This window comes from Montipora capricornis, chromosome 8 (genome assembly GCF_036669925.1).
Source record: "Montipora capricornis isolate CH-2021 chromosome 8, ASM3666992v2, whole genome shotgun sequence".
Lineage (NCBI taxonomy): Eukaryota > Metazoa > Cnidaria > Anthozoa > Scleractinia > Acroporidae > Montipora > Montipora capricornis.
The window spans coordinates 38,174,235-38,186,734 of NC_090890.1; positions in this window are offsets into that span (position 1 = coordinate 38,174,235).

Consider the following 12,500-nt stretch of genomic DNA (forward strand, 5'->3'; position numbering starts at 1 on the left):
TTTTTTAAAACAAAGCTGTCTTATATTGCCTATATAAAAATATAAGCTAAAATACCAATATTGTTATATTGTCTATTTAAATTTTTTTATGAGCTGGAAAAACCAACCAGTCATCAGTCTATTGAGTCATTTAGGAAGAAAACTTAAGACCCATTTATTCACTAGAGTTTTAAATGAGTAATAGTCATAGCAGTTTTTGTACATATATGTATTTATATATAATTTTTATTTCATTTCATTTTATTGCACTATTATAATTAGCCATGCAACCATCCAAGTGAGTAATGAGAGAAATACATGAAAGATGTTATGAATCAACTGGGAACTCGCAAAAAATTCCGAGCCCCAGATGGGATTTGAGCCAATGACCCTCCGTGATCTAGTAAGGATGCTCTAACCACTGAGCTACTGGAGACTCTGTGGTGAGCAAGGGTGAACTGTGGGTATAAGACTATTTGACTGTGTGATGCAGTCCGTAGTCACCACAGAGTCTCCAGTAGTGCAGTGCCGTTAGAGCATCTGTACTCCCAGTGTAGATCACAGAGGGTCATTATGTTGGGTTCAAATCCCATACTGCAGGCCTCCCGAATTTTGACACTGACAATTTTCCATTGTATAGAACAGTGTTCAAAAATTTAACAATCAATTTAAAATAGTTTTAAGAAAACGACCGAGACCCTTACGAGTTTATTAAATTCATGTTGTTCGACAGAATTAAAACTTCTGCCCATCCTCAGTTAGTCAGAATACAAAGCGATGGTAGCCCCAATTCGCATTTCATACAGAAAAAGCTCAATAGTGAAAAATAGTACCAGACGGAAATGAAGCCATAGCGATGAAAATGTGCGCATATTAAAAGACATTTTAAGAGTGACATGGATTAATATTATTCGTTGATTCAAAGAGGCATGCATTATGTATGAAGATGAAAAGCCTCTTTGCTCCTTAGTTGAAAACTGGTGGAGGTGTGATATAAACACAAAAACAATCTGCTGAACACGAGGCGTAGACACGTCTTTACAGAATTCTGCAGCTTTTGTTTTTGATGTTTGAAATTGCATGCAGTGATTAATTACCAGCAGTAAGCCCTCCCCAAAGACCTTACCAACCGGCCCCCCTGTGATTATACCCAAAGCCCACAAAAATTCATGATCTTGTCTCCAACCACAGCTTCAGCCCTATTGCGTCACTTGTTTAAGCCCTCATGCTAATTCGCACCTTTTTTTTGGCTTGAGGCCAGTAAAATACAATTAAAATAAGCGATCTGCTGCCCACATTCAGCGATAATGTGAAGAAGAGCTCACCAAAAAACCTGCTCGCCCGACTGCTCGGAACAGACTACTGACAGGTTACCAACAGCGCTACTAAAAGCGGCTACCGACAGCCTACCCTTAAAGTGCACCTAACCCCAGATATTCTTTTTTTTTTTTTTTTTTTTTCACTAAAATGAATCTTTGCCCCACCTGTTCGAAACGACATGGACGGCCATCTTGTCATTTTATAGGCTTCGGAAGAGTTGCGATAAAACCAAGCCATCTTTTCTTCACGACTGAGCTCAGAAGGGGAGGGGGTCTATTCCTGCCATTTGACGTCACAATCTACTTTGCCTGCATCTTTACAAAGACGTAATGCAATGCTAATCAGTTTGCAGCACCGCTCAAATCAGCGAAATAGACCCTCTCCCCTTCTGACTCGGAAATGGCCGCAATGCGTTTCAAACTGCCCTGTGCAAAGATCTTGGGTGCAGAAGATTCATTTTAGTGAAAAAAAATAGTTTGAGGGTTAGGTGCACCTCTAAGTTTAGAAGGACTGATTATCAATTGCCTTAACAATATTGCCGTCAGCAGTGTACTCAGAGCAATCCTAAAGCTGTACCTATGCTGCGGCCGGCGGACCACTCTATGTTTTCATTAGCCAAAAATAAATCGTGGCTGGACTGCCACGAGAGAATAATCGTGAGTGATTCATGTTCGGAGCAGCCTCCACCTAGGAAAAAAAAAAGTCGGGGCCGAAGCAGAAACAGTCCCTTTTTATACATGCCGTGACCAACCAGCAGCTCTGAAGATCTCCGCACAAGCTGCTACCACAACTTCAGCACCAAGTAAAAGAGTCATCGGAAGCCACCCACTGCAGAACGAAGACTTCGCGCGCGCTCACCTTCCAGTAATGGCTAACCGGCCGGCGTGAGGCCCCGGAAGCCCTAGTTAGCCTCTGAAATTCGCATAGGGATAAAAGCGTTCTACAAATAACTGCTGCCTTCACCCTTAACACCAAAAAACGGCGCTCTTTAGGATGACTCAACCAAGGTTTACAAAAGCTCAATGCACCAACAATAAAAAATGCATCGTACAACACAAAAACAAAATACAAACATGACTTATAATGAAATACGCTTCAAAAAGCCTTACGGCTTAATCCACGCGAATAATTCGAGAGGGATTGGGTTGAGTTTACATTTCCAATTTTGGCTTCATGACGCTAGTCTTAGAGCAGTGATTAATCAACTAAAAAGGCAAAAGCACTAATTCTTATCAGTTGTATCAGCCGCAATACAAGGTTAGGGCTAAGCATTGTACCGACATCGTTACTCGAAACATCACCAACTGTCAGGCCGACTGTTAAAACTGTCTTTGTTAAGGCCAACAGTCGGCCGATGAACAGACGAGCCTGACAGTCGCGACTGACAGGGTTTTTGGGGAGCTCTTCTTCACCAATTACCCACATTCATAAGGCCAGTCCAGAGACTGTATACAGTAATAGATATTTGGAGACAACCAAAGCTAGTAACATGTTCAACCAGACATCGCCAATTTTAGACTGCCCAAACAGTCGCTATTTTTGACCCGCAACTAGCAAGCGACACCGCCGCTAAACTAAGATTCAAACGGAAGCCGTACTGGAGCGAGTGTAGATAGAAACGGCGAGGGAGATTATGCGACAGAGAGACGCGAAACCCACAAAAAATACGCACCTGTTCGCATATATTAAATTCATTCCAAATTACCCGTTCTGTCCAGCAACGGCGAAATTCACGATTGGTTTAATTCTGACGCAGCCGTGTCATCACAAATGTCAATCACACCTCATCAAAAAGAATATAAGGACGCCCGGATATCAGTTTCACAGTTAAGAGACCTAACCCTCGCGGGAGGAAATCGACGACGTGGAGCAATGGCTATGAAGAATGCTCGCACTCTCAATAAGCTAGTGTTCTCCACAAGTCACAAGTTTTAATATTTTAGGTTTATTAACCACAATCTAGCTTGATACAGTCTAGTGTTCTCAATCACTGTCACAAAATCCCACGTTATCAAAATATTATAAATTTAAATTCATGGCCTAGATGATTACTTCGGAATTTCCGGGTCTGTCACGTTCTCTACTTGATCTGTTCTTTCATTATTATCCGAAAGATTTAGGAAACGAAACCGACAATTACTTAACCCTTGAGTTCCCAAGGTGGCTCCCTTTGACGAGTAAAATCGTCGGGCGTTAGACAGAGTAAAAATCTATAAGTAACTATTGGGCATTACAGGGTTATAGGGAATAGTTGTTTAACCCTTTAGTGCCCAAGGGGTGCTCACTTTGACGAGTAAAATCGTCTCGCGTTAGACAGAGTAAAAATCTACAAGTCACTATTGGGCATTAAAAGGGTTAAGTTCACGCTTGCGTGTGTTGGTACACGCGAAGACTTTTTGTTCTGTGAACAAAGCAGGGATTTGCTCATATCGCTTCAATCGCAAAACCTCCTGCTCTCCATTTGTAGCGTCGTCCGTCAGCAGTCATTGGTTCGTTCAAACTGGATTTGGCTTATTTAATTTATCTTTAAAGTTGTGAAAGCATGGCGGCAACAATTCATCACCTTCGTCCCCACACGGCGCCCGAGCACACTTTTGAAGAAAGCGAGTCACTGGCGAGTTCTTTTCTCAAGGTTAAGAGACAGCTCGACCCGAATTACTATCTCAGCCAACATGGGCAAAGTCTTTCCATCGCTCTGTGGCGCGGTAAACAAGTTGCCGGTTGTTAGCCATCCACGCACAACTGAATTTCCAAAACTGCGTTTTAAAACAAACAACTGCACAATCTGCAATTGTCATGCGCTGTCGCTTCTTTTGGTTTTCTCTCCTCTACGCGAGGCGGGTTTTTTGCGGTGTTGTTTGGAACTCATTGAACAGATTTCTCTTTAAAAAAGGGACAAATCCTACATTTTCTACAGAAAAAAAACCCCCAAACGCCTGGTCCTTTCCAAAAACTCCACTGAATCGAACGTACGAAACCAACTGCGCGCCTTCTGAATAGCGAAGAGAAAACGTCTGAACATGACAACAAAACTAACTTTCCGCGAAAAAAAGGCATACACTGTATCAAATTAAGATGTGGTCTGATGCTGTCAAACAATTCATGACACTTAGTGACATTATTCGAACCCCTGCGTAGAACAAATTCGTTGTATCAAAGACAGCACAGTCGGTTTCTCGCCTGACACGCTTCACACGCGAGGATCACGCTTACGGCGCTTCGCGCGTCCAGAAAATAGAAGAGAAAACCGACCTGTTTAGCAGTCTATCGCCAATATAAACTTGAAAGTGGGGATCAAAAATGGAAAAACATTCTGCACTGTAATAATTGTGCCCCGTGAATATTTTCAACCGCCACTCATTTAAAACATAATCAATGCCCAACTTAACTGTCCTGCAATGATTCCCTTGCACTGAATTTACTATGAAACACCGAGTACCATGGAAGTGTGAGATCTCCCTCGGCAGCACAAACAAATTCCCAACTAATGCTGGTCAAATCACGGCAAAATCAATTTGCCCACAGCAAAAAATTGTTTTACTCAAGGCCATACCACATTCATCACGGCAAAATAAATTTGTTTACAGGCAAAAATCAATTTTACTCAAGGCAAAATATTTTCCTTACACAGAAAGATTATTTTTCCAATTTTAAACTGTTGATGGTTGAATAGTATGGTGGCATATCCTTTCACGGCAAATTTCAATTTGCTAACATGCAAAATCAATCGCCCTCTGCCAATAGACCTTTCAATGGTTAGTGACGCAATTACAGTAAAATTACAGTAAATGTATATAGGATTTGAGCGGACTTGGAACCGCCTTGTAACGCCCACTACAACGGAGAAGGATTTCCACAGTGAAAGTGGTCTTTAAAAGCCATTTTTACTGAGGACTATTTTGATGAAATATAAAGAAACAGAATCAGCACACAACAACATAACCCAATTTTTAAGATTTGATAAAAACCCTTCTAATCAAAAGCATCTCAAATTGCCATGAAATTAGGAAGCCACATGGAGATTTACATGCGAATTTACAGATATCCTTACCTTCCTTAATAGCCTTTTTCTGTTGAATGAATGATATTAATAAAACTATGAAAAAGTAGTGACTAAAATTACGGGTGTTTAAATTATCATATTATTACTATTAATATTAATATTAATATTATTAGTATTAATCTTATTATTATTTAATATTATTATTAGTATTATATATTATTATTATTTCTAATTTAAAATAAAACTGTCCATTATCAAAGGTTAAATATAAGAGCAGCAACTAATCTATTTTATTTTGCATTGAAGTTTCTAATAAATATTTATGAATGTACGATGAAAACTGTATTTGGTTTAGAATTGAATTATTATGATACGGGATAAATGACACAGACCTTTTCATTTTCAAATTAACGCCAGAGGGCTTATTTAGTGGCAATTAATATTAAGGATACATCTTACTATTCACCCTGTGAATTCATTAGCAAAGGCCCCGCAAAAATTCAGAAATCGAAACCGAAACCTTAGCTATTTCTCACTTATTTAAGCCATGTAATTTCTTCACCTCTTCTATGGCTCTGGAGGGAGGGCAGTTAAAACATTAAAATAAGCGACGTGGCCACATTCATAGTAACCAGCGCAGAGACTGTTTTTTAGTATTTGGAGCCAACCAAAGCGGCAACTGTTTCAACAGGCCATCGCCAATAAAACTTGAAAGTAGGGATCCAAAAATGGAAACGCATTCCGCACTGTACTTGTGCTCCGCGAGTCTTTTCAACTGCCGGTCACTTAAAAACAATATTCATGGCCAATAAGACTATGGAATAGATAGATAGAGAAGATAGATAGATAGATAGATACTTTATTAAAATACATTGCAGCCCATGGAGTCTGAATTGAGTATTCTACGTTATATAATAAAAATTTACAAAAAACTGTAATGTCCTGTAAAACTAATAAACAAAATAAAAAAAACTAGTAATACTAAAAATGATGATGATAGGGATCTAAAACCTATTCGCCAGAGAGCATGAGGCCATAATAAAAACTGTTTTTGCTTCTGATAGTCTTACACCTCGGTTCGTTAACAGTGCGCGTGTGCCTTAACTTATATTTACACGCGTGTAGGGGCGGCAAAAGCTTCTTAAGTTTCGAAGCCGCTGTCATTACAATATACTCTCAAAAGGGAGCCTACAAATATAATTGTGACCTGTTTTGCTACGGTTGGAAGATTAACTAGCACTAGTGCATACTGATACTCAATGTCAGGGCAGATTGATCCGCATCGCCCTCTTCTGAATGCGCTCTAATTCTTGCATGAGATAGGGCCGGCAGGAGAGTAATGGAAGACAGGGTGCGGCATAATCAATAACGGAACGCACACATGTGACCGTAGAACAAGGACAGAGATCGTTCTGGGAAACTCGGGCTCTTTTGAGCGGATATGAGAATATGAGCCTTTTGGCTGCCTTCGTAATTACCTCTGTGATATGCGAGTTCCAAGTTAGATCGCTTGAAATGGTTAACCCTAAGAGTTAAGCATCGCTAACAACCTTATACGCTCTCCTCCGATAGCAACAGGATGGGAACTCACAAACTGATGAGGCCAAACGAAATACGAAGGCCTTTACATTTTTCAATATTTAATTTGACTCTGTTCCTGTTGGACCATTCAGCTACTTCGTCAGCTATTAAAAGTTTGTGCATTGCTCAGTTTGTCCTTTCCTAATTACCTCAGATGCCGTAGTTGTCGTCAACGTATTTCCAAATTGAGGCGTTATTAATTTACTAGGTCGTTAATCCTGATTAATAAAAAAACCATGGACCCAGTTTGGTCCCTTGAGGTTACGCCGGAAGGAACTGTGCTCCACTCTGATTACACATCCTTCAGTGAAGTTCTCTGCGAGCACGAAAGGAAATCTATAATCCAATTAAATAATGTATAGGTGGAATGGAAAGCGCGCATAAGTTTTCTCACTAAAATGCTATGGTTCTATTAAATCAAACGCTTTTTTATAGCAAAACAACAGCGTTCATTATACGTTGCCCACCGTTCCCATCAGTCCCTTGTGTCCACTCGTGAAGGCATCTCAAGGAGGGCGAGGGTTGTTGACGATTCTATTTGTACTGGATTTACTGGAATTCCTTGTACTGGATTTACCACCAATGCCAGTACCATAGAAGTGTGGGCTCCCTCGGCTGCAATAATAAATTATGGTGTACCCCATCTTGTTACCCAGCTTCTTCAAAAATATTTAAGGCCTGGCTGGCTAGTCACTTGGCTGGCGCGGTCGACAAATATCTGGGCTGATTTTCGAGCCATCCGGACCGGACCGGAACGAACCGAACCGAACCGGACCGGAACAGGATCGGATTGACAAAACTCGGACCGGAATTCATACAAACCCAAGGCCAACGTGCTCGAATCATGCGCAATACAAGAGGCAAGAGCAAAAGATTTCAGGAAGGGGATTGACCCTCCATGATCAAATTCCGAATCACCTTGCTTTAGAAATTACAATTGACTCATGTGACAACATTGACAAATACTTTTTAAATTGAGCTCGAGTCGCTGGAAAAACATTGCAGAAAAGAATTCATCTGGAGGCGTTTTGAGCATTTCTTGGAGCATGCATAACCTGAATTATCGTCTGAGGTGTGCAGATAGCGATAGTCTGAGCAGACAACCAAAAATTGCAGTCATTGCACGTAATCACTCTTTGAAAGGTACTGCAGAATTAAAATAGTTCTAAACCGACCCGATTAAGTGCGAAGGCACTTTATGAACACAACAAAAAATAGCAACACCTCCTTGCAATGCCAGAGCTAGTTACCACTGAATTTATAGACGGATTACTTACCTTGATACTTCGAGCACTGCAGACAGTCAAGGCTTGAGTACAAGATGAACTGGCGTTTTTTTTTGGGGACGCGCCTGCAACAGTAGTTGGTCGTGTCAATAAACTCAACTCAGGGGTTGTGTCACAAAAATCGTTCTTTTATATGCGACAGGCGAATGTCAAAACGCCTCCTCGTGCCAATCACGTGTCTATTGCTTTGTAGGGGCTGGCTTAAACGGATTATAACATTATCGGGCCATCACTAACCGCACAACAACGTACCTGTTCTAAGGAAACTTTTCTTGAGTGATGTGCCCCATAACCTGGGGGAGGTTCCCATAACTTATGTTTGGATCGGCACTTATAGAAAATAAGCTTCAACTATCACTACGATAAACAAGACAAAGAGTGTTTTTGGGGCATGTGTCGTATTAACATATGTATCGCTATTTTAAAAACAGAGCTCCACCTCAATCAAAGTGTTACATTCCTTTCTTAAAGCGAACCATGGCAGCGGGTGCGATGATGGTGAGAAATGAGATGTGGCATGACTTACGCGGATTTAATTACATATATCTGTTTGAATTCCGAAAAAACAGAATACCGGAGAGACTTAAAATGATAGACATGAAAGTAAACTAGGCATGAAAAATGACGACTTCAGATTTTTGACTGTTAATTTTCTAACCCCTAATTCATCGGCCGAGAACACGATTTTCAGATGTCATGCAACTTCTAACCCCCTTTAACCTTCACGGCTTCCCCGCATTGGTTTAATATCAAACATGCATGCATTTTATCACACAGAACTTTGTGTGCCTACGTTTCTCTTTGATATCGAACAATGGGCTCCGTTTATTACTGGGTTGCTATGGCCAAACCCAGTCGAGGTATACGTTTAGTTTTGGTTTGTTTTCTTTTTACGTGGGTTGACCTATGGGGCAAACCCAGTTGAGGTCTACGTTTAGTTTGTTTGTTTCTTTCTTTTTTTGTTTTTTCGTGTCGGTTAAAAGTCTTGCCAGTCACTCCCCTGGTAAGTAGTGTCTTTGTGTATAGAGCATTCTGCGCGTGTTTTCTTAGGAGGGACGAGGGTAGTGGAACGCGAGGATTTCTCTTGTGGACACAGTTTAGAATCAGTAACTTAGCCTGCAATGGCGTCGAAAGTCATGCAACGCGAATGGCGTTTGAGTGGATCCTTAAACAAAATATACCCTTATGGAGTCTCAATAATGGAAAGTCAAGTTGGAATTAAAACTAGGCATGAATCTCAAAAGCGCCGAGTACGGGGACTTCGACAACAATCTATCGCCCGTCGAGACGAAATCAAAGTGAGCAGTATTTACCTGAATGGAAGTACATGGTAATTTGACACAATTGAGTTTCTCGTCTTCACGCACGCAATCAAATAGGAAGAGGTTTTCGCCTCTAGAAGAAGCAAATATGTTGTTTGTTTTCAATAAAATTTTCGCTGGAAAAGGATTCTGTGGTATTTTCTGCCTTTGTGAATTATAATATCATGTTGTGTATTGAATTTTCGAGCTCAAGGTTCAAATGTGATATGGGAGAAGTTTTTTAGTATTGCTCTGTAAGCAGGAAGGGTTCATCAGACATGTTGGAAGCGTGCTTGAGTTTCAACAAAATGAGCCCAAAATCAGTGAAAACTTGTGACGCAGATGAATAATAAATGTAGCTGCTATTTCCAAAATGATGGAATTACCTGGTGATATAAATACCGTCGTACGGCGTCTTGGAGAGTAAAAATTTTGGACTTTGCAATAAAAAAGAGTTGGGCGATTGTGGATCTTTGTTTTGACTTCGCTCATTTCATTGTCAAACTTTAATCACACTCTTGACAGAAAACAAGAAAACTTACAAAAACCCGGTATCTTGGGCATATGAATGACGGGTGCGGTGGTGACTTCTTGCCTAAAAAGCAACTCACGTTAACCGAAACTGTCCTGTTTTCAAACTGTGTGACCCCTTAATAACTTTCTTACTAACCGAGCGCGAGGGCTCTGTACTGCCAGGGACGGAATATTGGCCCGAGGGCGTGGCAGTCCAGACCGTGCGCAGCGAGGTCCGTGCCAAAACGACCCAGGGCCAATACTTCCCCAGTACGGCTCGAGCTAGCTCGCGTTAGTAAGTAGTTTATTATATGGTTTTTTAATTACCTTTTGCTTTGTTTTTGCAAGCCCGTATCGGCCCGTGGGCCAGTCACAATTTGCCTGGAACGCTGCACGCCCCCTTGAGGTTGTTTGAAATTATTATAATCCAATCTTAATCAAGCGCTGTAATTAGTTGATGTGAACCCATTCATATTTAATTCGATTATAATTCGATCATAATCGAGGCCTAATGTGAACACGGCTTCAGAAACTGTGTCGGGGAATTTTGATTATTTGTGTGGTTTGTTTCTGACACGCATTCAAATTTGATAGTCGATCAAATACGCATTCCCCTCACTAAAGTAGTCATAACGATCGGACGAGGCAGAAAATCGAAATTCCCCGACACAGTTTATTTAAAGAAAGGTGTTCTGAAGCCATCTAGGGGCATTTACTGCGTTCCCTCACGCAAATCTGACCGGACACGAAGTTAATTAGTGAACCTTGGTACTTTCGGAAATCGGGGTTATATTCGAAAAACGTTTTTTTTTTTTCAAAAACCAAAATTTTGATTTGATTTTTTATTGTGTCCCCGATTAGTGATCAACAGCGCTAGAAAATTAGACACTTAAATAAAGTTCCTTTCCTTTCCTTTCTTTCATATAATTTAATAACACTTCGTAATTTACAATTACTAAGCTTTCAGAAAATTTATACTTCATTGGGGTTTGCGTCAAACGTCGGCCCACCAAGTAGACTGCGAGCAGTCTCTCTTTTGCTCGAAAATCCGCTGATAGAATGTAATATCCGAGGGGCGAAGCCGCGAGCCTCCCTACGGCTCGCGGCTTCGCCCCTCGGATATCACGTTCTCTCGGTGGATTTTCGAGCCAAAGAGAGACTGCTCTCAGTCTACATTGTAGAGATTACCTTTTTCAGTAAACGGACTGTTTTTCGTAAAAAGTAAATAAATTGATAAATAAAGACTCCGTAGAATACATGTTCTCTGGTGTATATGAAGTTTAATTTGTCACAAAACGGAAGCGTCTTTTATGACTTAGTTCCGGCGTTAATAAGCTGTAGTTGGTTAAGTCATCGCCAAAACAGATATCTGGTTAGCTTATTTGTTTCCTTATCAACATTTGTAATTTCGTTGCTACTATCTTTGGGCCAACGCACTCGAGGACAATTAGGAAATTGTTTTCAGAATTTCAAAACAAACTCTCCTTGGCTCGACACGTAATCTTTCCTCCCAACGCTCGGGAGGAAAGACTGCGTGACCAGCCGGAAAAAATGTATAGGTGAAGGAGGCCAGCATGTCTGGGTAGACAGCAAACCTCTACATTTTAACTGAGCTGACATCGTCGGCTACCAAGATTCGATCATATATAGCTGGCCCGATTTTGTCATCGTTTTTCTTACTTTCTTAGAAACTATTTATGTCAGTGGGGCGTTCCCTTACCTTTTTGTTGATTTCGTCACTGTCTTCCTATTTCTCAGAAACTAAGAGGGCGTTCTCTTTCTCGCAGTTTCACGAGATCCACGTCATCTACAAGAAAAGAAAGAAAAACAAAACGATTGTTGAAGGGAAAAAAATGTACTTGTTTCCATGATTTAAGCTGATTATCGATCGGACATCTCCAAAATTTGAAGATGGGATTCGGACACATGCTTGTGGCGCTTTCCTTTTAAATGCAATCTTGTCCCTGGCCGCTGGACTGTTCTGAGACGCCAATGCTCAAATATAGGAATCGTCCCGACATGTTCAAGAAATGACTCGTTTCAACAGTTTTGTATCGATCCAGAATCGTTCAGCACTAGAATGATCGGATTAAAGACTAAATGAAAGACGTACTAACAGCAAAGTTCACGAACTTTTTCGGAGGTGTACCTTCGAAATGGCAATAACAGTCTTCTTTTAAGGTGCTCTTCACACGATCCCGGTTGACCGGGATTGCTCCGTAGTCCGGTTTCCGCGATCAGCGAAGGTGGTGACGCGACCATTCAGGCGTGACATACAAACAAGCCTTGCAAGAATTTCTCAAATTTCCTTTGACTTTATGTTACCTATCAAATGAAACTATTCCGAGCCTCATTATCGAAAAAAAGAGTGGTCAAAACTCGGTAATGTCCGTTCTATCACGAAAATGCATTGCATCATTTTCCTCCTGCTAAACGGCATATGGCAAAAATCTCCAGCCCGCTTACCGAGATCCAGGTTGGAAAAACCGAGATTTCGGCAACCGAGCCAGTCCACCC